The sequence below is a fragment of the Mesoplodon mirus genome (genome assembly GCF_964341445.2).
Source record: "Mesoplodon mirus genome assembly, chromosome: 18".
Classification (NCBI taxonomy): domain Eukaryota; kingdom Metazoa; phylum Chordata; class Mammalia; order Artiodactyla; family Ziphiidae; genus Mesoplodon; species Mesoplodon mirus.
Window position 1 is genome coordinate 49,135,884 of NC_138994.1, and position 25,964 is coordinate 49,161,847.

General features: G+C 48.4%; 1 long non-coding RNA gene across 1 annotated transcript; it reads right to left on the reverse strand.

The window, feature by feature from the left end:
* Positions 1–119: 119 nt before the first annotated feature.
* LOC309794042 lies at positions 120–20,210 on the reverse strand. Its single transcript, XR_014291972.1, has 3 exons — positions 20,062–20,210; positions 18,072–18,164; positions 120–465 (listed from the first exon to the last, which is right to left on the reverse strand). It is a non-coding gene; the product is annotated as an uncharacterized lncRNA (long non-coding RNA).
* Positions 20,211–25,964: the final 5,754 nt, after the last annotated feature.

Here is a 25,964-nt window from a genome sequence, read left to right on the forward strand (position 1 = left end):
CCCGGGACGGGTGCCGGGGTAAAGATGCATCAGCTCTGCACCAAGTCACTTCCTGTGGGCTCCCAGCCTCCCAACCTCAAAGCAGCGGCCCTAACCGCTCGGTATCTTACTGCAGGTCTCTACTGAGCCCAGTGCAGCCTTGAAGGTGAGATTTCATCATCCAAAGCCCCTGAGGCCTGCTGGGGGGAAGAGAACTCCTGGCCTCACCACCCAGGGTAGCTGGTCCTTTTGACCTAGCCTGGGGCTATGGTAGCTGCCGTGAGAAAGAGAAGCTTTGCAGGACAGGAAGTGAGATGAGTCTCCCAGAGTCCCACTCGCTGTGGGAAGGTCTGGCTGCCACACGAGATGGGCTGTGAATGAGGGACTCGAACCCGGGTCAGATCAGGAAGGCTGGGTGTTGGCCAGGAGAGCAACACTGGACTGGACCGGAAGTGGAGGCCAACCTGCTCCTGGGTGATGTCCTTTCTGGAGAAACAAAGACAGTGAAGGACGGCCGACAGGAAGGCAGCCTGTGGGCAAAACTCAACATTGGATGTGAAGTTTAGGGGGAGATTTCTGATGAGGGGAAAGATATTGGCATGCTCTTACAGATTGTTTATTAGTAGCAGGTGGGAGGAAGGGTAACGATACAGGAGGAGAATCAGGCAACATCTTGACCAAAGGATTAAAATAGCATCACTATCGAGGGGCAGGATTCCCACCAGGAATGCATGACCCCAATCTAATCACGTGGAAACATCAGACAAACCCAAATGAGGGACACTATTTTTTTAATAGACTTTATTTTTTTATTTTTATTTTTTTGTGGTACACGGGCCTCTCACTGTTGTGGCCTCTCCTGCTGCGGAGCACAGGCTCCGGATGTGCAGGCTCAGCAGCCATGGCTCATGGGCCCAGCCGCTCCACGGCATGTGGGATCCTCCCAGACCGGGGGCACGAACCCGTGTGCCCTGCATCGGCAGGCGGACTCTCAACCACTGCGCCACCAGGGAAGCCCAGTAGACTTTATTTTTTAGAGCAGTTTTAGGTTCACAGCAAAACTGAGCAAAAGGTTAGGATTTCCCATTGACCCCTCTTTACTCTTTACTCCCATTTGCACCACACACGCATAGCCTCCCCTATTATCAGTACCCCACCACCACCGAGTGGGACATTTGCTTCAGTTGATGAACTTGACCCATCATTATCACTCAGAGTCCATAGTTTACATTAGGGTTCATTCTTGGTGTGGTACCTTCTACGGGTTTGGACAAACGTACTGCATGTACTCACCATTATAGTGTCTTACAGAATAGTTTTATTGCCCTAAAATCCTCTGTGCTCCGCCTATTCATCCCTCCCTCCCCTCATCCTCTGACAACCACTGATATTTTTACTGTCTCCATAGTTTTGCCTTTTCCAGAATGTCATATAGTTGGAATCTTACACTATGTAGCCCTTTCAGATTGGCTTCTTTCTCTTAGTCATTTGCATTGAAGTTTCCTCCATGTTGTTTCATGGCTTGAGAGCTCATTTTTTCTTCTTCTTTTTTTAAAAATTTATTTATTTAATTTATTTATTTTTGGCTGCACTGGGTCTTCATTGTTGCACATGGCTTTCTCTTGCTGCGATGAGCGGGGGCTACTCTTTGTTGCGGTGTGCAGGCTTCTCATTGCGGTGGCTTCTCTTGTTGCAGAGCACGGGCTCTAGGCACAGGGGCTTCAGTAGTCGCGGCGCGCGGGCTCAGTAGTTGTGCTGCACGGGCTTAGTTGCTCCGCGGCATGCGGGATCTTCCCGGACCAGGGCTCAAACCCCTGTCCCCTGAATTGGCAGACGGATTCTTAACCACTGTACAGCATTTTAAATGCATTATCTCATTTGATCTCCCAACACCTCTATACAGTCATTTCCTCCATTTCTGGGATGAAACTGAGACTCAGAGGGGCTTAAGTGAACTGCCCACAGCCACGGTTAGTACCCAGGGGAATCAGAACGGGAACCCAGATCTATCTGCCAGCAGCTCTTAGTCCAGCCCCAGCTCTCCAGCACTGCTTTATAAAGACCATGTAGGGAGACAGCTCTAGCCCCTGGGTCTCCAGCCACTCAGTGTTTGAGAGAGGAGGAGGCCTTGTGTCTAAAGGTTGTGCCCCTGAGTTAGAAACTATCCCATCTCCCTCCTCCCCCTGCACCTGCTCCGGCAGTGAGGTCACTAGGGCTCCGTGCCCTGAGGCCTATCCCTGCAGCTTCAGCAGAAATAAGCCCCCTTGGTCTTCTGGCAAGTGGACCTGTCCAAAAGAACCAAGACCTTGGGGGAGGGAGGGCTCTTCCTCCCTGGCCTTCTTTCCAGAAAGTTAAGGGAAGGAAGCAGATGTCCTCTACTTCCTCATGGAGAAACAGAGGTCCAGGGAGGCAGCCCACCACTCTGTATTGACACATGTGTGGCAGAGCTGGCGTGGTCCCAGGGCTCCTGAGCACCCCTGTGCGGACCTCTGCGGGCTCAAGTTCAGTTGGGCACCACTCCCTTATGTTTTGTGTCTTTCTTCGTGAGCGTGTGTCTTGTTCGTGATTGTCTCTCCAGAGCCTAACCCAGGGCCTGGCACAAAGTAGGTGCTTTAATTAACTGTTGGATTAAGAAATGAATGGGTTCCTCTAAGCTTCAAGTCTGCTCATCTGTAAAATGAAGACCGAGATGCTTGTGCCTCAAAGAGTCAGCCAGAGCTTTCCCGGCGTGGGCATCAGCCCAAAGGGCGAGTTTCCTTTCTCCTCTAGACTCTCACCTCTGTTCTGACCTCAAGCTCGGGGAGGGACCTGGGGACGAAAGATGTCCCTGGTGCGCGCTCCAGTTCACGGGCACCATGCCCCCAACTTCTTCCTTTTCAGATTCTGAAGAGCGCCTTGAGGCAAGGGAAGGGAGCAGGTCCTACCAGCCTAGGGCAGGGACTTGGAGCCCCGGGACCCGCGCTGACTCAGGCGAGCCGGGCGCCACCGGCTGCCGCTTTGGCAGGTTCTCATTTCTTCCTCGTACTGCATAATATTCCATTGTCTGGATGGGCCGTGGTTTATCCATTCACCTCCTGAAGGGCATCTTGGATGCTTGCAAGTTTTGGCAATTATAAATAAAGCTGATAAAAAACATCCATGTGCAAGTTTTTGTGTGGCCATAAGTTTTTAACTCCTTTGGGTAAATACCAAGAAGCACAATTGCTAGATCAGATGGTAAGAGTATAGAAGACTATTTTTTTAAAGGAACTGTATTATTCAAAATGTCAAGGTCACAAAAGACTAAGAAAGACTGAGGGATTGTTTCACATTAAAGGAGATGAAAGAGATATGATAATTAAATGCAACATGGGATCCTGGACTGGGTCCTAAACTGGAGGATGAAATGCATATTATTGGATCAATTGATAAAATTGGAATGTAGATGTAGAATGTAGATGATAGATTAGGAAGAAATAGATCAGTGTTGAAGTTACTGAAGTTGATGACTGCACTACGGTTATGTAAGTGAAATCCTTGCACTGAAGCATTTAGGGGTAAAGGGCCATCCTGTAAGCAACTTACATTCTAGTGGTTCAGGAAAAAAAAAAAAGATACAGCAAGAAAGCAAATGTGGCAAAATGTTAATAATAGATGAATTTGGGTAAAGATTCCTTGGGTTTCTTTGTACAATATTGTAATTTTTCTGTAAGTTGAAAATTATTTCTAAATAAAAAGATAAACCACAAAATGACAAACAATTAAAAATGGGCAATGGGGCTTCCCTGGTGATGCAGTGGTTAAGAATCCGCCTGCCAATGCAGGGGACACGGGTTTCAGCCCTGGTCCGGGAAGATCCCACGTGCCACAGAGCAACTAAGCCCATGTGCCACAACTACTGAGCCTGCGCTCTAGAGCCCGAGAGCCACAACTACTGAAGTCCGCGTGCCACAACTACTGAAGCCCGCGCGCCTAGAGCCCGTGCTCCGCAACAAGATAAGCCACTGCAATGAGAAGCCCGTGCACCACAACAAAGACCCAACGCAGGCAAAAATAATAAAAAATAAATAAATTTATTTTTTTTTAAATGGGCAACGGACTTAAATAGATATTTCTCCAAAGGAGATATGCAAGTGGTCAACATGCATATGAAAAGATGCTTAGGACTTTCCTGGTGGCACAGTGGTTAAGAATCCACTTGCCAATGCAGGGGACACAGGTTCAAGCCCTGGTCCAGGAAGATTCCACATGCCGCGGAGCAACTAAACCCGTGAGCCACAACTACTGAGTCCGCATGCCACAACTACTGAAGCCCGTGAGCCTAGAGCCCGTGCTCCTCAACAAGAGAAGCCACCACAATGAGAAGCCTGTGCACCGCAACAAAGAGTAGCCCCTGCTCACCACAATCAGAGAAAGCCCGCGTGCAGCAACGAAGACCCAATGCAGCCAAAAATAAATAAATAAATAAATTTATAAAATGGGGATAATGATAGTACATACCTCATAGGGTTGTGGCGGCTTAAATGAGTTTGAAATGTTCCTAGAACTTTGCCTGGTGTTGAGGAACTGCTATGTCAGTGTTAAATAAAATAGGGTTTTCCCCAGCACACATAGATGAGACTTTGGTCTCAGACCTGCCCTCAGGGCCGAGGAGTGACAGGCAGAGCTACACCCTCAAGTATGAGTGCATGAGTGAGAAACCAAGCCCGCAAGCACACACACACACTCACGCTCATGCAAACTACACAAGAGCACTGAAGCTAGTGAACACTGGGACAGAGCTGCCCCCCATCCAGAGGCAGCTGCCCCAGATACACTGGTCATGGTCACCCCTTTCCAGGTCCAGCCCTCACTATGCCAAGCCCAGAACGCCACCCTGCCTTGGCTTTCAGAGCAAGGGAGCAGCTCACGGAGTCAGAACCCCCGGGATTGGTCAAATCCAGGAGACTGGGTGTTGGCCAGGAGCACAGCATCAGAATACGACCGACTGCCCTGGACTCCTCGGCTTCCAAAGGTGGGTTCCTACCAGGGATTCAGGATTTGACCTCTAGAGGGGTTCTGCATGAAGAGGCTTTGCCCCAGAGGCATTTTAGGAATAAAGCAGAAGAACATCACGTCCCAGGAGCAGGAAGCTGGTGGGGGGCAACACAGAGTCATGGATGACCACGTAGGAAGCCTGGGGTCCAACACTACGAGGGGCAAACAAGAGGCTTTCCCTCTCTGCGCCTCAACTACCCTATCTGAATGTTGGTAGCCACGGTGGTGGAGGGATTGGATGGCCCTAGAAGGTCCACTCAGCTTTGCAGTTTGTGTGTACGTCTCTCACTCGAAGGGACGGGAAGCAGGAGGTTTCAGGGTTGGTTAACTCAGTGGCACCATGGTCTACGGCCATACCACCCTAACACGCCCTATCTCATCTGATCTCGGAAGCTAAGCAGGGTTGGGCCTGGTTAGTACTTGGATGGGAGAACTCAGTGGCACCATGATGTCATCGAAGATGCCAGTGTTTTCCATCTTTCCTCTCTGAAATCTTTATAGTATTGGCCTTTGTGTACTTATCTATTGCTGTATAACAACCCCCCCAAATGTATGGCTTTAAGCAACAATATTTATTATCCCTCATGGCGTCAGTGGGTCAGGAATTCAAGAGCAGCTTACTGGGGGTTGTGGCTCAGTCTCTCATGTGGGTGCAGGGAGATGTCACCTGGGGCTGTGCTCACCTGAAGGCTTGACTGGAGCTGGAGGGTCCACTTCCAAGGACCCCCATGGCTCACCCACATGGCTGGCAAGTCAGCGCTGGCTGTTGACTCCTCTCTGCAGATCTGCCTGAGCGTCCTCACAGTGGGGTATGTGTCCTTACAGTGTGGTGGCTTCCTCCCTCCAGAGGGAGCAATCCAACAGGGACCAGGGCAGAAACTTCAATATGTTTCACAATCTAGCCCTATAAGTCTGCATTCTGCTGTATTCTAATCGGTCACATAGGCCAGCCCTGATTCACTGCAGGAGAGGACTACACAAGGGCATGAAAACCAGGAGGCAAAGCTACCTGCAGATCTTCTTGAAGGCTGGCTACCTCAGCCTCACATATAAGAAGGAAGATTTCTTTTCTTTTTTTTTTTCTTTTTTTAAAGATTTTTTTTGATGTGGACAATTTTTGAAGTCTTTATTGAATTTGTTACAATACTGCTTTTGTTTTGGTTTTTTTGGCTGAGAGGCATGTGGGATCTTAGATCCCCGACTAGGGATCAAACCTGCACCTCCTACATTGGAAGGTGAAGTCTTAACCACTGGACCGTCAGGGAAGTCCCAATAAGGAAGATTTCTCCTGAAATATGTTCATGTGCATTTATCAGAGAGGAAAATCTTCCCCAGAAATCCCCCAGCCAGCATCCCCTCAAGACCCTCCAGCCAGGTTTGAGCCAATGTCCGTGACCCAGCTGCAAGAGAAGCTGGGACGGTGGGCCCCATGGGAGGCTGCCTCTGTTAGTAAAGAAGAGGAAGGAAAGTAGCCGTTGGGTGAGCAAACAACATCTTTCACAGAAAGCTAACCACTTTGGTGCCCTACAAGAGGCAGTGACCACACTACTAGGATAAGGGGGTGTCATGTGACCCTTTATATTTGGAGGGTTTAAACAAGCCTCTGGTGTGGGTTCCCAAGGAGAAAAGGAAATACTGTCCTAACCTGGGGCCCCTGAAGCGAGCGGGCACACTAACTAGGGGCAAGTGTACAGGAAAGAGAGCTGCGACACGCTGAGAGCCACAGGCTTGGCATCTCAAGCCTGCGAGCCCCTAGCTGAGTTTAGCCTGTTTTCAAAAGGACACAACAGCATCCTTCACCAGCAGGTCCTATGGACTGGTTGGGATCAGGCTCCAATAGTGACACCATGTGGTCATATGAAGCAATAGCAGCCATGAACTATTCCAGGCATAGTAAAAACCCCCAAAGTTCATGGATAATTCAGGGTGGTCTCAAGATCCTGGATTTCTTGCTAATGAGACACATGCAAGCATGAGTGGTTAATTGGGAAAATAAGAGCTGTGATCATATTGTATCCCACATTATGGAACCTACCATTTTTATAAAGCATATACCCAGGGCAAAAGTATAGAAGCATATATCCCAAAGAGTTAACAGTATTTATCTCAGGCTCCTAGAATTATAGGTATTTTTTTCCTTTCTTTTCTTTTCTTTTTTCTTTACTTGCCAATAGTAATAGTAGCAAATATTAAATCGTACTCACCATGTGCTGGACACTGCCAACTACCTGTGAATTGGGTATGATAATTATACTTATTTTTTAGAATCAGAAACAGCCCCAAAGAGGCTAAATAACTGCCCCACCTCGTTCTGAACTCTGTGCTCCTCTCCTTTTTGCTATACTATCTTTTTTTTTTTTTTTTTTTTGGGCCGTGCTTACGGGATCTTAGTTCCCCAACAAGGGATTGAACCCAGGCCCCAGTAGTGAGAGCACCGAGTCCTAACCACTGGAACACCAGGGAATTCCCTGTACTACCTCACTGTCTCATTTGTATATACTAAATTTTCTGCAGTATCTCACTTACATAATAATATTAAAAAATAAAAAGTAGTGGCCTGTATAGTTTTTATGATCACACCAAAAAATAACGCTATGAAACAAAACAAGATAAACATGACCGACCATGTGCCATACCTGTGGCTGAGGTAGGGTCAGGGCTGCTGGTGCTGCATGGGCGCAGCTACACCAGTAAGGTCAGGATTTTGTGCCTGCAGAAGCCCACTTCCCCTCTTCACCTGGGCTCTCCTGTTTTGTTTTGTTTTTCTTTTTTGGCCATACCACGAGGCTTGCAGGATCTTAGATCCCCAATCAGGGATCAAAGCCGGGCCCCAGCAGTGAAAGAGCCGAGTCCTAACCACTAGACCTCCAAGGAATTCCCTGGGCTCTCTTGATTTGGTAGCAATTTTGAAAATTCCTCCTTTTCCTTGGAAGCTATGAATACAAGGACTAGCAGTTAATAGGGACCCAGCCCTGGTGAGCGGTGGGCCTGAACTGGGGGCAGGGTGAGGCTGAGGGAGGCTGCCAAACTAAAGGGAAGATGGGAAAAGAGAAGGAAAGGAAGAAAGGGAGAGGGAAAGAGAAGTGGGCAGAGACAGATGAAACAAAGGAAGGGAATTTTCTAAACTTCCCCCATCCCCGGCTCTCAGTGTTCCCTGAGCTCTCAATATCCACCCATTGGGCTCATGATGCCACCTCCTACTGGTGTTTCCAAACTCCACTCAGAGGTCACCTCCTCCAGGAAGCCTGCAGGCTTGGCTGAGTACTTATCTTTATCCTGAAACTTACTGCTCGTTATTGGGATTTTCTCTCTTTCCCATGAGTCAGTAAAAGCCCCTCAAAGGAAAGGCACTCTTTCTGCTTCCTCCAGAGTCTGGCCCAGGCCTTGACCAGAGCAGCAAGACAGATGGATGTTCTGATTGAGTGAATGAAACATGCTTCTCAGGTGACCAGATGCACCAGCCTGGGACTAATTATTTTCAGCAGAGGTATTTCTTTTTATTTATTTATTTATTTATTTATTTATTTATTTATTTATTCATTCATTCATTCTTATTTTTGGCTGTGCACTGGCTTTCTCTAGTTGTGGCGAGCAGGGGCTACTCTTCATTGCAGTGCGCGGGCTTCTCATTGCGGTGGCTTCTCTTGTTGCAGAGCATGGGCTCTAGGCTTGCGGCCTTCAGTAGTTGTGGCACATGGACTCAGTAGTTGTGGCTCGCAGGCTCTTGAGCACAGGCTCAGTAGTTGTGGTGCACGGGCTTAGTTGCTCTGTGGCATGTGGGATCTTCCCAGACCAGGGCTCGAACCCATGTCCCCTGCATTGGCAGGCAGATTCTTAGCCACTGACCACCAGGGAAGCCACTCAGCAGAGGTATTTCTGTCGCTCCAGCCTTTACTAGCAAATAGCTAGAACTCTGTCCCCTTTTGAAAACATGACCCAACACACTTCTTTGGGGATCATGCAGAGGGTGGCGTGCTTGTGCACAGAATGTTCTCTCAAGTATAGAGCACCTAGGAGCTCTCTGCACACAAGGACACCTCTCTGTGGGGCTTCCGGCAGACCTGGGGAAGCAATCCCTGTATTAGTGTTCACAGCTCCCTTCCCTTTTGGTGTGGACTAGGATCTGAGGAGTAGAGCACAGCCTAAGTGGTGGCCTGAGCCACCACTTCCCTGGTGGTCCAGTGGTTAGGACTCTGTGCTTCCACTGCAGGGGGCATGGGTTTGATCCCTGGTCAGAGAACTAAGATCCCACCTGCCACGTGGCGCAGCCAAAAATAAAAATAAAAAGTTAAGCTGGAAGCCCTGACTCTCTTGTTATTTAGGGCAATTTATTTTCCAGGGGCAACCTAGACCCTCATGCAAGAAGACAACGCCTGTCTACCCCATGTATTCAAGCATAACTGAAAGCGACAGGAGGACAAGCTGAGTCATGACGCCCAGTGAAAGAATTTGGAGACCCAGGGACCTGAAGCTCAGGTTCTAGTTCCAGCTCTGCCTCTAGGTGTCACGTGTCCAGCTGTTACACTCACACCACCAAAGAGAAGAAGGAGTTCCTGGCTCCTGGCTCCACGTGAGACTACCCCACCACCAAGCCACTGGAGAGATGAGGCCTTCATAGCTGCCCAAGAGAACAGACACTGCAGCAGGTAACCACCTCACTCTTGACCACATTACTCTGGCAACTAAGGGGGCAAGGAGCCCATGGTCCCCACACCAAGCAGCTTGAACTACTTATCTGTTGCTGCTTAGCAAATTACGCCCAAATTTTATGGCTTAAAACAATAATAATATTTTTAATTATAAGAATTATACACGGGACTTCCCTGTTGGCGCAGTGGTTAAGAATCCGCCTGCCAATGCAGGGGACACAGGTTCAATCCCTGTTCTGGGAAGATCCCACATGCCGCAGAGCAACTAAGCCCGTAAGCCACAACTACTGAGGCCACATGCCACAACTACTGAAGACTGCGTGCCTAGAGCCCATGCTCCAGAACAAGAGAAGTCACCACAATGAGAAGCCTGCGCACCGCAATGAAGAGTAGCCTCCACTCGCCACAACTAGAGAAAGCCCGTGCACAGCAACAAAGACCCAACACAGCCAGAAATAAATAAAATTAAAAAAAAAAAAGAATTATACACCATGACCAAGCAGGATTTATCGTAGGGATGCAAGGTTGGTTTAATATCTGAAAAATCAATTAATGTAATATATCACATCAATAAACAAAAATCATATCATCTCAATGGATGCAAAAAAAAAAAGGCATTTAACAAATCCCATACCCTTTCCTGATTAAAAGCACTCAAACTAAGAATAGAATGGAACTTCCTCATTCTGAAAAAGGGCATCTATGAAAAATCCACAACTAACATACTTAATGGTAAAAGACTGGATGTTTTTCCCCTAAGATCAGGAATAAGACGAGAATGTCTGCTCTCACCACTTCTACTTAACATTTTAGTGGAGGTTGTAGTCAGGGCAATTAGTCAAGAAAAAGAAATAAAAGGTACCCAGATTGGAAAGGAAGAATTAAAACTATCTCTAGTCGCAGATGATATGATCTTTTATATGGAAAACTCTAAGGAATCCACTAAAGGACCTTTAGAACTAATAAATGAGTTCAGCAAGTTTACATTGTATTTCTATACACTTGCAATGAACAATACAAAATGAAATGATATATCAACTATATCTCATTTTTAAAGTTTTTTTTAAGAATTAAAAAAAAGAATAACCAAATGAAATTGAGAAAACAATTCTGCTCACAATAGCCTCAAAAAATAAATAAAATAAGACACAAATGAACCTATCTGTGAAACAGAAACAGAATCATGGACAATGAGAACAGACTGGTGGGAGGGGGAGGGGGTTGGGAGAGGGATGGATGGGGAGGTTGGGGTTAGCAGATGGAAGCTTTTATATATAGAATGGATCAACAACAAGGTCCTACTGTATAGCACAGAGAACTGTATTCAATATCCCATGATAAACCAGAAAGGAAAAGAATATTGAAGAAAGAATGTATAGAGACTTCCCTGGTTGTCCAGGGGGTAAGACTCTGAGCCCCCAGTGCAGGGGCCCCAGGTTCAATTGGGAATTAGATCCCGCATGCATACCACAACTAAGAGTTCACATGCCTCAACTAAAAGACCCCACGTGCCACAACTAAGACCCATTTCAGCCTAAATAATAAATAAATAAAATAAATATTTTTTAAAAAAGAATGTATATATGTATAACTGAATCACTTTGCTATACAGCAGTAATTAACACAACATTGTAAATCAACTACTTCAATTAAAAAAAAAAAAGTCACCCAGTCACTCTCTGTCCCAGCTTCATAGTTGAATGCTCTGCATGGCTCCTATCATTGTCTGCTAGTTTGTTTTTTTTTTTTAATTTTTTAAAAATACCTTTATTGGGGCTTCCCTGGTGGCGCAGTGGTTGAGAGTCCGCCTGCTGATGCAGGGGACACGGGTTCGTGCCCTGGTCCGGGAAGATCCCACATGCCGCGGAGCGGCTAGGCCCGTGAGCCATGGCTGCTGAGCCTGTGCGTCCGGAGCCTGTGCTCCGCAAAGGGAGAGGCCACAACAGTAAGAGGACTGTGTACCGGAAAAAAAAAAAAAAAAAAAAAAAAAACCTTTATTGGAGTATAATTGCTTTACAATGCTGTGTTAGTTTCTGCTATACAACAAAGTGAATCAGCTATATGTATACATATATCCCCATATCCCCTCCCTCTTGCGTCTCCCTCCCACCCTCCGTATTCCACCCTCTAGGTGGTCACAAAGCACTGAGCTGATCTCCCTGCGCTATGCGGCTGCTTCCCACTAGCCATCTCTTTGACATTTGGTAGTGTATATATGTCCATGCCACTCTCTCACTTCGTCCCAGCTTCCCCAGATTTTTTTTTTTTGATGTGGACTATTTTTTTTAAGTCTTTATTGAATTTGTTACGATATTGCTTCTGTTTTTTTTTTTTTTTTTTTTTTTTTTTTTTTTGCGGTACGCGGGCCTCTCACTGTTGTGGCCTCTCCCGCTGTGGAGCACAGGCTCCGGACGCGCAGGCTCAGCGGCCATGGCTCACGGGCCTAGCCGCTCCGCGGCATGTGGGATCTTCCCGGACCGGGGCACGAACCCATGTCCCCTGCATCGGCAGGCAGACTCTCAACCACTGCGCCACCAGGGAAGCCATTGCTTCTGTTTTATGTTTTGGTTTTTTGGCCTCGAGGCATGTGAGATCTTAGCTCCTCGACCTGGGACTGAACCCACACCCACTGCATTGGAAGGCAAAGTATTAACCATTGGACCACCAGGGACGTCCTGATAGCTTTCTTGTTTGTTTTCTTTCCTTCCCACGGTCGGTGTTAGCAGCTGCTGCTGTCACTAGCACCTGGCACTCAGGCTGGGCTCATTCACATTTTCATAAAGAAGGGAGTGAATTGCTGTGTGACTTCTGGTAGGTCAGTGCTATTCTCTGAACTTTCTCCATGAAATAAAGTTATGTGACTGGATAAGCTCTTTGCTTCTGAGGATCAATCAGCCTTTAAGGCAGATCAGAGTTATGATGGTCAGTGACCACCAGGTGTTGCTAAAGATAGCTTTTTTGCTAAGAGTCAGATCCATGGCAGGGTAGTTCCAAGGCTGGACAGGAGGGCTAAACGGTCAGCTCACCACTGTGAGGGTCTCCAAGAACACCTGGAGTCAGCACATGCCTACTAGAAGCAGGGGTCTCCAGTGACTCAGCCAGCCAGGCAAAGGCTCCGGGGCTGGGGCCTCAGTCTTCCCATCTGTCCATTGGGTGTAGCCTCATTGTCCAGGTTCTAATTCAAATCCTTCCTCGGTAGCAGAATTGGGGTGGGAGGAAAGGAAGATGGAAAAGGGGAAGAGGGTACCCTTTTCCTCCCTCTTCTGCTCTCAGGGGCCCTTCTCTTGGGACAGGGACATGTCTTTCCCAGGGTGAGCTCAGGGTGCCCACACATTCAACAGGAAATCTCCTGTGACAGGGTGACTTCATTATCACCATGCCTGCGATGAGGCAGAAACAATCATGTTCCACGGAATTCCTCTTGTGTGAGTTGGGGAGATCCTGGAGGAGGAGGGGAAATGTATTTTTCTAAACCAACAAATGTTAAGACCATTAGTAGCTCAGGATTCAAGAAACACAGGCCACCAACCAGTTTTGCTAACACGTCAGAGTCAGCAGACCCCTGGTTTAGAGGAAACCCTGTAAGGAGCCGCTTGGGGTCCCAGGCATCTATGAAACAGAAGAGCCTCAGGGAGAGGCACTGATCTGTGCAAGGTCTGCACTTTCTTCCTTCTGATAAAACACACACACAGAATAGGCTCAACACATTGCTATGAGTATTGAGTCCAGGGGGAGATCAGTTTGGGTTCTGGGAGAGGAAGGAGAGAGGCAGCCAGAGACAAGAGGAAATGCCTGGGGCTTCGGGGTGACTCTTCAAGTCCCCACGTCTTGGGACTTCTCTGTGGTCCAGTGGTTAGGACTCTGTGCTTCCACTGCAGGGGGTATGGGTTTGGTCCCTGGTCGGGGAACTAGGATCCCCACATGCCGCGTGGCGTGGGCCCCCCACCAAAAAAGATCCCAGATCTTCAGTGAGAATGAATTTTTCTGCACACATCCAAGTGGTCAAAATGGTTAACGCAAGAGGGGTTATGCCTCTTGCCAGAAGGCTCATCCTCATCCTGATTCGATCCAGCCACCAAAGAGAAAGGGGGCATCCTTTCAGGGGTATATTCAGACCCAGGACCCATGAAAGACTTGGGAACACAGCCTCCCACTCCTTGTCAAACACCCATGGGCAAGAGGGGAAGAGCTGAGAAAAGGGAACCCTCTTGCACTGTTGGTGGGAATGTAAACTGATACAGCCACTATGGAGAACAGTATGGAGGTTCCTTAGAAAACTAAAAATACAACTACCATATGACCCAGCAATCCCACTACTGGGCATATACCCTGAGAAAACCATAATTCAAAAAGAGTCATGTACCACAATGTTCACTGCAGCTCTATTTACAATAGCCAGGACATGGAAGCAACCTAAGTGTCCATCGACAGATGAATGGATAAAGAAAATGTGGCACATATATACAATGGAATATTACTCAGCCATAAAAAGAAACGAAATTGAGTTATTTGTAGTGAGGTGGATGGACCTAGAGTCTGTCATACAGAGTGAAGTAAGTCAGAAAGAGAAAAACAAATACCGTATGCTAACATATATATATGGAATCCAAAAAAAAAAAATGGTTCTGAAGAACCTAGGGGCAGGACAGGAATAAAGATGCAGACGACATAGAGAATGGACTTGAGGACACAGGGAGGGGGAAGGGTAAGCTGGGACGAAGTGAGAGAGTGGCATGGACTTATATATACTACCAAATGTAAAATAGACAGCTGGTGGGAAGCAGCCGCATAGCACAGGGAGATCAGCTCGGTGTTTTGTGACCACCTAGAGGGGTGGGAGGGAGACACAAGAGGGAGGGGATATGGGGATATATGTATAGCTGATTCACTTTGTTATAAAGCAGAAACTGACACCATTGTAAAGCAATTGTACTTCAATAAAGATGTTTTTTAAAAAAGGCAGAATACAACTATACTCCAATAAAATCTAAAAAAAAAAAGAAACCCACACACTTCAACTAAAGTCACAACCAAAGGGTGGGGGGGGGTAAGGGGGAGGCAGAATAAAGCATAGGCGAATTTACATATCTATCTATCTAATCAGCTTTATTGATATATAATTCACATACCATACATTCACCCATTAAAATTGTACAGGTCAATGGTTTTTAGTCTTTTCAGAGTCATGCACCATCACCACAATCAACTTTAAAACATTTCCTCAGGGAGTTCCCTAGTGGTCTAGTGGTTAGGATTCTGGGCTTTCACTGCTGTGGCCCAGGTTCATTCCCTAGTTGGGGAACAGAGAAACTGTGCAGCGCAGCCAAAACATAAAAATAAAAATAATAATTATAGTAATAAAACCCTTCATCAGCACAAAAAGAAACCCTGTAACCATGAACAGTCACTCCCCATTTTTCCCCAACTTCTCCCCTTTACCCCCCACCTCAGCCCTGGCAACCACCAGTCTACTTTCTGTCTCTATGGATTTGCCTATTCTGCACATTTCATATGAATGGAATCATACATTGGCCTTTTGTGTCTGGCTTTGTTCACTGAGCATAGTGTTTTCAAGGTTCATCCATGTCATCACGTGGATCAGTACTTCATTCCTTTTTATGGCTGAATAATATTCCATTGTAGGGATCCACTATGATTTGTTTATGCATTCATCATTGATGGACATAGGGGTTGTTTCCACCTTTTGGCTATTATGAGTAATGCTGCTATGAGAATTCATGTACAAGTTTTTGTGTGAACCTATGTTTTCAATGTATTGGGTATATACCTAGAAGTGGAATTGCTGGATCAAATGGCAGCTCCATTTTTAACAGCTTGAGGAACTGCCAGACTGTGTTCCACAGCAGCTGAACCATTCTACATTCCCACCAGCAACATGCAAGGGTTCCAATTTCCCCACATCCTTGCAAACATTTGTTGTCTGCCTTTTTGATTCTAGACATCCTAGTGGGTGTGAAGTAGTATCTTACTTACTGAAGTTTTGATTGGCACGTCCTTCATGACTAATGATGTTCAACATCTTTATGTAGTTATTGGTCATTTGCATATCTTCTTCAGAGAAAGGTCTATCCAAATCCTTTGCCAATTTTTATATTGGGTTATTTTTCTCTTTATTGTTTGTTTTGTTTGTTTGGTTGGTTTTTGGCCACATGGCTTGTGGGACCTTAGTTCCCTGACCAGGGACGGAACCCAGGCCAGGGCAGTGAAAGCGTGGAGTCCTAACCACTGGACCACCACCAGCGAATTCCCTGTCTTTTTATTGTTAAGTTGTAAGAGTTCTTTATATTTTCTAGATACAAATCCCTCATCAGCTACATGATTTGCAAAACTATTTTCCCATTCTCCCATGGGTTTTTTTTCACATTCCTGATATTTGATTTATATGTTTTAAGGATATATTATTAGGTAATACAACTTGAGATTTTTTCATCTTAGCAGGTTGTTCCTGTAATCATAATGTAGATATTCTTGTTTTTCCTCACAAATATTTTTTTATTATTTGTCTTAAATAATAGTTTGTTTGATATTTGTAGATATACACCAGCTTTCTTTTGGTTAGTATTTTCTATTTATTTTCAACCTTCCATATCCTTGTTTTAGATGTTTTCTCTTGTAAACAGCATGAATCTGGATTCTTTTTATAATCCAATCTGACAGCCAATCTGCCAAGTTGGAGCATTTACAATTATCATGACTCAGGCTAAACAGAGGTGTCTGCAATCTGCCATGGGCTGGACAGGAGGAGGGAAAAGGAACTGCCATTTATCAAATGTTAGTTTTGTGCCAGCCCTGTGCCATGTATGTCCCACAGGTGGCCTTGGTCAATGCTCACACTGTGTTGGCATAAATATCATTAATCCTTTTTTTTTTAATTTATTTTCAGCACCGCACAGCTTGCAGGATCTTAGTTCCCTGTCCATGGTTTGAACCCACATCCTCTGCGGTGAAAGTGCAAGTCCTAACCACTGGACCGCCAGGGAATTCTTGAAAGTTTTTTTTTAATTGAAGTATAGTTAATTTACAACATTGTGTTTTTATCAAGTGTACAGCAACACTTTTTCAGTTATACATATATATGTGTGTGTATATATATATATATATCCTTTTTCAGATTCTTTTCCTTTATAAGTTATTACAAGATATCGAGTATACTTCCCTATGCCATACAGTAGGTCCTTGTTGTTTACCTATTTTATATGTAGTAGTGTATATATGTTAACCCCAAACTCCTAATTTATCTCCCCCACCACTACTATTTTATAGAGGAAGGGACCAAAGTTCTGCACAGTTAAGTCACCCAAAGGCACACAGCTAGTAAGTGGCAGAGTCAGGGCCCTGATGGGCTCCAGACCCCATCCCCACGACCTGCAGGGCATCCAGGAACCCTCCCAGAACGGGCAGGATCCAGCTGAGCCTTGAAGGTCAGATTGTGATAGAGAAAGAAGGAAAGAGTTTCCAGGCAAAGGGAACAGTCACAACTGTTGGGTGCCGAGGTGCATCACGGTCAGAGCGTGAGGCCCCTGTTCCACTTAACCCAGGCCACCCACAGGTATAGAAATGTCTGTTCCCCACACTCACTCCCACCCCCTGGCATTTCTCCTGACCATGACAGGCACAATAGGTCAGGCTGAGAGCTTTCACAGGAATCTGGCAAACAAGGCAATTCTGTTCCTGTTCCAGTCGTGTTCTGGGGAAATGTTTAACCCACTGAGTGGGGAGGGGGACTTGTAGCATTTATCAATTGCCATGGTATAAATACTCCCATCGTGGCCAGACTTGCAACATCACTAAATACACAGCGCCTGCAAGCCCAGAAGAGCCAACTCCAGCCCACCACCCTACCTACTCCCTCCTGGAAAACTATGCCCTAAGGTATGCCCAACTGCTACTGGAGGCTGTGCCTTTCTAGTGGGGTGCAGATGCTTCATCACACCCCACCCCCCCTTCTCCTTCTCCAGCTGGGCTTGGCAGTCTCTGCCCTTCAGGGAGCAGTAGAGAGACACAGCGGAAAGAGAGCACTGGCCCAGCGAGCTGCTGGAGACAATGGATGCATTGTGAGTGCTCAGGGGCACCCTTAGTGCACGCACAACTCTGTGTGTGCCCGTGTTTGGGGGCTGCTCTGGAAGTTGAACCAGAACATGCACCCGTAAGCGGTGATTTTTTAAATGTGATGTTTTAAGATTACCTGTGGGGCTTCCCTGGTGGCGCAGTGGTTGAGGGTCCGCCTGCCGATGCAGGGGACGCGGGTTCGTGCCCCGGTCCGGGAGGATCCCACATGCCGCGGAGCCGCTGGGCCCGTGAACCATGGCCGCTGAGCCTGCGCGACCGGAGCCTGTGCTCCGCAACGGGAGAGGCCACAACAGTGAGAGGCCCTCGTACCCCCCCCCCAGAAAAAAAAAAGAGTACCTGTGGGGGACTTCCTGGGTGGTCCAGCAGTTAAGACTTTGGGCTTCCACTGCAGGGGGCATGGGTTCGACCTCTGGTCAGGGAACTAAGATCCTGCATACCATGTAGCCAAAAAGGAAAAAAAAAGTACCTATGTGTTCATTATGCCCACAATTGTGTCTTAAGCTCTTAACTACAAGGGGCTTCTCTCTGCCTCAGCTGTTCTGAACCCCTTCCCTGCTTCCGTCCCCATGGGCACAGCAACTTCATTCAGCCTGGGTCTCACATATGGCCCAAGACAAACCTAGAAACCTGTTGCAGGGGGATGGGCTGGGCCAGGTGAAGGTTCATGGGACACAGCTGAATCCTCAGGTGAATTGGAATCATGGTCAAGGAGGACAGCGAGCAGGAGGAAGCGGGGGGGGGGCACAGACACAGGCTGTCAGCAGGAGGCAGGCAAGGAGTGGGTGGAGCGCAAGTGGCAGAGCCAATGATTCAGGAAAGGGATGCTCAACACCAGTGGAAGAGCCTTCAGTCATCTGCCTGCAGGCACCCTGGGTCCCACTGCAGAGGCTTGTGGGAGGCAGGGGATGGACACATGTCTAAATCAACCCAAGGGACCTGTGCCAGCCAACTACCAGCTGACTCCATCACTCAAACTGAACGGCATCTTCTTGGCTCCAAATTTGCTGGTGGGCAGAGCTCCAGGGAGAGGCTTGATTCTAGCCAGGGAGAGGCTGAGTTCCCAGAAAGGGAACTGGGGCTGCTGTGTCACCTGAGGTCCTCAAATGCAGCCTCTCCACCCACACTGCCCCCAGGACTCCCCTCCCCTCTCCTCCCTTCCCTGCTCCTCTCTTCCCCCATCTCCCTGCCCAGCTCACTACACCCATCACTGGGCTGGTCAGAGTTTTCCCAGAGGATTGTTTGTAACCTGTGTGCATGTGTGAGTGTGCGTGTGTACCTACAGTGCATGTACAAACCCGTGTGTGCTTGTCCATACTGTGAACACTCAAGTGTGCCTGTGCATGCACAATACCCCCATGTATGCCTGGACATACACACATACACGCCACGTGTGCCTAGACCTTGAATCCTCTTCTTTGGGGGTTATTTTGCCAGTATTCCAAATATCACCTACAATGGATGTTAAAATGGCAGCCACTCACATCTAAGGTCCCTCAGGGGACTTCCCTGGTGGCGCAGTGGGTAAGACTCCATGCTCCCAATGCAGGGGGCCAGGGTTCAATCCCTGGTCGGGGAACTGGATCCCGCATGCATGCTACAACTAAGAGTTCGCATGCCACAACTAAGTAGCCTGCATGCTGCAACTAAGGGGCCCACCAGCTGCAACTAAGGAGCCCACCTGCCGCAACTAAGACCTGGTGCAACCAAATAAATAAATAAATAAATAAATAAATAAAGTCCCTCAGAAGTCACCCAGTTCAACCCTACCAGTGCTTCTCAGAGAGTCACTATTGGTATTTGTGAGGGGGTTTGTTTTGGTTTTGGTTTTGGTTGCACTGCGCAGCTTGTGGGATCTTAGTTCCCCCACCAGGGATCAAACCCCAGCGTTCAGCAGTGAAAGCTTGGAATCCTAACCACTGGAGCACCAGGGAATTTCCACTACTGGTATTTGAATAGAGATAATTCTCCTTTGATGGGACCAACTCCCAACCCACTGCATGAGTTTAGTATACCTGGTCCCCAAACCCTAGAAGGCACAAACCGCTAGAAGCACTCCAGAAATGCCCTCACAAGTTTCCAACCTCTCATGGAGGTGGGACAGTAGAGACCCAGGTGAGGACACCCCAGGCTTTGTCAGTGGCTGGATTTTCTCCACAGAATCTCTGGAAAGTGTCTGGCCCCTGTGCTTAAACTCCCAAGACCTGCTAGCTGCCTACCTCCTGAAGCCATTCATCCCATGCACAGACAGCACTACCTGAGAGAAGGTGCCCCATCACTAGTCCCTCTTCCTCCCCTCAGGGGCCACCCAAGTGCTGACCCCACTCACCTGGGCCTCACAGTGCTCCGAGGAGGCCAGGCCACAAACAGGTGGGCTGGATAGGGGAGGTTCCTGAAGACTCTGGAAGAAGAGAAGCCCGTCTGACCAGCAAGAAAGCTGTAGAAACAAGGTAGAGCTCTGAGCTCGGCCAGGTGGCAGCTCTCGGGTCTGAGGCTTCAAGATGCAGGAGATGCCCACAGATACTGAAAGGGCTGCCTTCTCTCCTGCCATCCTGTCTACTGCTGCTCCAGGTGGGCGAGTGTGGTAGGTGGGGAGGAGGGGTTGCTGGGAACCGAAACTAAAGCAAAACAGCTCCGCACTCGGGCCCAGGGGGCCCAGCTGGGCTAGTGTGCTGTGTAGCACGAGGCGGTGGGGGCGGGGGTGGGGTGCGGGTGCCCAGGAAGGTTGGTGGTGTGTGCGGCCCGTGTCTTTTTTTTTTTTTTTTTTTTTGCAGTACGCGGGCCTCTCACTGTTGTGGCCTCTCCCGTTGCGGAGCACAGGCTCCGGACGTGCAGGCTCAGCGGCCATGGCTCACGGGCCCAGCCACTCCGCGGCATGTGGGATCCTCCTGGACCGGGGCATGAACCCGTGTCCCCTGCATCGGCAGGCGGACTCTCAACCACTGCGCCACCAGGGAAGCCCTGCCCGTGTCTTTTGATGGACCTACGTACCCCATTCCCGTGGGTACGTGTTGGGGAGTCCAGTTGCCCAGGGACGACCTCACTGTGCCAATCGTCCCGCACCCATCTGGGGCAGAACTTTTTTGCCCAGTGTAATCCCTGGAACCTTCGTTTTTTGGGTTTTTTTTTTTCCGAGCCGCGAGGCATGCAGGATCTTAGTTCCCCAACCAGGGATCGAACCCGTGCCGCCTACAGTGGAAGCACGGAGCCTTAACCACTGGACAGCCAGGGAAGTCCCTAGCATTCCTGATAAAAATACTTGAGAAGACCTTCTTTGCAAGTTAGATCTATGCACACAACCATCTTCCATCTGGCAAACAGGCTAATGTTGCTTACCCAGATTTTTTAAGTCTAGCTTGATGACAATTATCTAACAATTGTTTTCATATCAAATGTTTCTACCCAGAGGGAATCTTGCCACTAGATTTTTTCAAAGTATCTCCCTTTGCAGAAGATTTGAAATAAAATTTTAACTTGGGGGTGGTCAAACCAATGTATCTTCTCCTGCCCTCTCGTCAGCTTAACACTACACTTTGGACACAGCTGCTTAGAGGAGAAAACAAGAAAAAAAAATGTTATCAAACCAGAAACTGAGGGGGAGATTATCCTTATCCACACCCGTATATCTTCCTTCCTTCCTTCCTCTCCCTCCCTTTCTTTTTTCTTTCTTTCTCCCTTTGTAAGCAGATAGGTTGTGGGGCGGGGCAGGGGGTGTGGTACCTGGAGAAAGAGAACCAGGAATAGCTTTCTTGACATAAGAGAATCCATTTTGGCCTAAATCATTTTGTAATCTAAGCCTGGACACAATGCTTGCCCTCGAACAGTTCTCAGTAATTAATGATCTTAAGGGAGGGAATGCAGAAACAAGGGATGCTGCCCTGAAACGGTAGTGCAGCCTCGGGGCAGGGTCCTGGTTCCTCAAGGGATATAGGCAATAATGTATCTTTGCGTTCTGCAGGAGCTAACGCCCCACCCAGGTGGAGGACCTAATGATGATATTGACACACCAGACTTCAATCAACTAAGCCTTGGACTCTGCTGCCCTTTGCCCCAATTCTATGCTGAATTCTCCTGTGCTCTAGCGCCCTCATAAATACACATGTACTCTTAGCTTAAAACTTCCCCAATTTTGCTGTTCTTGGAGACACTGCTTTGGGAGAGATCCCCTACGTTTTCCTTACTTGCTGCAAGTAATAAATCCTTCCTTCTCCCGATCTTTGGCTTGGTTGTGACACCCACCAAGAGGTGAACCCAGTTTTCAGGGACCACCTTCCCTTCTCTTCCCTCCCCTCCCCTTCTCTACCCTGCTTTTCTCCTTTCTAGCTTTTCAGAAAGATTCCCTAAGGTTCCTGGCACTCCTTAAGCCCCAGGTGGCCTAAAGCACACCCCTCACCTCTAACCCCACTCCAACCGCGACCCTCCCCCCACCAGCAGCACGTGGCACATAAAAAGAAGAAAAACTCAAAACTCAAGTATCCAGCAGCCTCTGGCAACTGCAGGTGAGAACTTCAGGTGCGATCCAAAAGGATCCTGTGAGTCAAGGGGAAAATAAGTTTTAATTTACATAAGTCTCGTTTTGACAAGACTTTCCCCAACCTCTGTCCACCCACCGCCACCTCCACTCGCCCACCCCACCCCCTGTAGGGGTTTCCAGCCCCTCCCCTTCAGCCGTCCCTTACCCACCGTCCCGGACCCACCCTCGGGCCGGGCTCCCAGTCCCCTCCCATCGAAATCCAACCCGGTCACCTTAGCCTCTGGCTGAGCGCACACACAGTGACACAGCCCAGCAGGAAGTGTCAGGAACTGATCACCCTCACACGTTCACGCCCACTGGGCTCTGAGTCCCGCCCAGATCCTCATCCCAAGCCTGGGGCTCCGGGTCTCTAACCCCGGAGTTCCTGGAAGTCGGCCGAGAGGGTGCACCCCACCTCCCCTCTCTTCCCTTACCCCCTCCCTTCTTCCCCACGCCACACCCGGACTGAGTTCCCGAAAAGTCCCCGGGCCTGCCGAGGGGTCCTGAAGGCGTTCCCTCTCCCATCTGCTTTCTTTATTATTCTAATCGACTGCTGAGGACACCCTTTGTCAACTGCTGAGAACTATGCAAATGACCGCGGTTGGTATTGTTATTACTAAGAGGCGCTTGGTTTCAAAACCGCTTTGAATATTCTAGCACCAAATCTTGTCTGTTCCAGGCCTGGGGGCTTCCACCGCCTTGGCCTTTTTTCCTCTCTGTGAATTGCAGGGCGGAAGCCCACCCTTAGTCCTTCCTGCTCGGAGAGGAGGTGGTTTGACAAACTGAGTGGGGAGGGCAGATAGCTTGAACTTGGAGTTGGCCGGGCCGGGGCTCGGATTCTTCCTCTGGGCCCGCGCTACTGTCTGACCTTAGGCAAGTCACTTCGTGTCTCCGAGCCTCAGTTTTCTCACCCAGAGGGGACTGAACGCCCTCCTCAGAGGGTCGTCGTGTGACCATGTGCCTGGCGAATGGAAGTAAAGCCCCTGGTGCCCGCGCACTAAAGGACCTGGGCCAGTGACAGGTCAGGTGGCAGTGGCTGTCTCCACCCGCGGGGGGGAGGGCTGGCAGAGTTGCCAGATTTAGCAAAAAAAAAAATCTTTTAAAGAAAGGTTTTTTTAAAAATATAAATAAATAAATAAATAAATAAATTTATGGCTGTGTTGGGTCTTCGTTGCTGTGCACGGGCTTTCTCTAGTTGCAGACGAGCAGGGGCTGCTCTTCACTGCGGTGCGCGGGCTTCTCATTGCGATAGCTTGTCTTGTCTTTGCAGAGCATGGGCTCTAGGTGTGTGGGCTCAGTAGTTGTGTCGCACAGGCTTAGTTGCTCTGCCGCATGTGGGATCTTCCCCGACCAGTGCTCGAACCCGTGTTCTCTGCATTGGCAGGCAGATTCTTAACCACTGCGCCACCAGGGAAGTCCCTAGATTTAGCAAATTTTTTAAAAAGGATGCCCAGTTAAAGTAGAATTTCAAATGAGAGGTTTTCTGTTTATTTTTGAAGTATATAAGTATGTCCGTCCCATACAATATTTGGGATATACTTATACTAAAAAATTTATTGGGCTTCCCTGGTGGCGCAGTGGTTGAGAGTCCACCTTCCGATGCAGGGGACGCAGGTTCATGCCCCAGTCTGGGAAGATCCCACATGCCACGGAGCGGCTGGGCCCGTGAGCCATGGCCGCTGAGCCTGTGCAACGGGAGAGGCCACAACAGTGAGAGGCCCGCGTACCACAAAAAAAAAATAATAAAATTTATTTATTATCTGAAATTCAAATTTATCTGCAGACCCTAAAAGAGAGACTAAGGTACTGATAATGGGTTTCTTGCTGCCACCTGAGAGTTTTCATTTGGGACTGAGAACTCTGGGAGACACAGGGCTAGAACCTGTGGAAGAAACATGGGCTGAAGTAGGAGAAGGATCTAGAACACAGGCCTGAAAAGGGCAGTGGCCACCAGGCCTGGTTGACCTTCTGCTCTGGCCAGCAGCCTGGATGGGGGCTGGGGTCGGTGGACCCCTGTCTCCCCCTTCTCCCCACCTCCAGTTTACCTGCTCCTCCTCCAGCTCTTGTTGGTCTGGCCACCAGCCCACTCCCCAACCCACATTCCCTGCACCAGAGGGACAGCAGGAGGCATCACAGAAGAAGCTAGACCCAGGTGGTGAATCAGGAGTAAAGCTAGCTCTGTGTTAATTGTCTTCCAGGAAACCAGACTGTGTCATTGCAGAAAGCCAGCAGCAGGACACGCCCCAGAGTTGGTTTAACCTGTTGTGGCCAGACTGGCTGAATTAACCAGCCCTCTGTTGAACACGTGACCACTCCAATCCTATGGCCACTGGGAGGACATTCATCCAACAAAGATTTTTTCATCTCCTTTGTCCATCCCACAGGCAAGCTTCAACTCACTCCTCCTCTGCCATCCTGACTCCACCCCCATCACCATTCTTCCTCTCCCTCCTCCACGGCACCTAGTCAGTCCGTCTGGGTCATCCTCGGGCCCCACTGCTTAGCTCTGGCTCATCAGTGCTCACCTTGAACTACTGCAGCCTCCTCCCCATCTACCCATATACCCCAGCTCCATTCCCAATAAAAGCAGGCCTCATCTTGCCACTTCTCTGCTGCAACTCCTCTGTTTTGCATCAGAGGCCAAGACCCAGCCCTCAGGGATGGAAAAGCAGGACAAGCCAGGGTGCCTGAATAAAACATGCCTCTTCCAGTCAGTCACCCAGGAGAAACTGTTACTCATCATAGGTGAGGGGGCGGGGACGACAGCTCTTGGGAGGGCTGGGGCCCAGGCTACCCTGCCAGCTCTCATCAACTGTGGTGAGGAAGACAGGCACGGTGACTCAGGCTGGGGTAGGGGCCAGACCCCACTCCAGTTACAAACTGTGTCTGGGTTTCTATCTTAGATGCTCAACCTCATTCATAACATAAGAAATGTAGATTAAAACTACAAGATACCATTGTTCACCTATCAGATGAGCAAGACAAAACCAAAAAACCAACCAAAGGGAACTCATGCTGGTCAAGGTGTCTGAAAACACACATCGTTGGTGGGAAAGTCAACTGGCACAACCTCTTTAAAGGGCCAACTCGTAATATCTATCAAAAAATTAAATATAAAAAGACAGATGCAGGGGTTCCCTGGTGGCGCAGTGGTTGAGAGTCCGCCTGCCAATGCAGGGGACACGGGTTCGAGCCCTGGTCCAGGAAGATCCCACATGCCGCAGAGCAGCTAAGGCCATGTGCCACAACTACGGAGCCTGTGCTCTAGAGCCTACAAGCCACAACTACTGAGCCCGTGCGCCTAGAGCCCATGCTCCACAACAAGAGAAGCCACCGCAATGAGAAGCCCGTGCACTGCAACAGAGTAGCCCCCGCTCGCCGCAACTAGAGAAAGCCCCTGCACAGCAATGAAGACTCAATACAGCTAAAAAAAATGTATATGTATATATATATATATATATATACATATATATATATATATATTTTTTTTTTTTAATGGCATTAATGAGGGACTTCCCTGGTGGTCCAGTGGTTAAGATTCTGCACTTCCACTGCAAGGGGCCCAGGTTTGATCCCTGGTCGGGGAACTAAGATCCCACATGTCGCAGGGTGTGGCCAAAAATATGAAAAATAAATAAGAAAATGGCATTAATGAAACCAGGAGGCAGTGCCCATCCCTTGATGGACAGGGTCACTCCTCTGGCTCTGGAGCAGGTGAT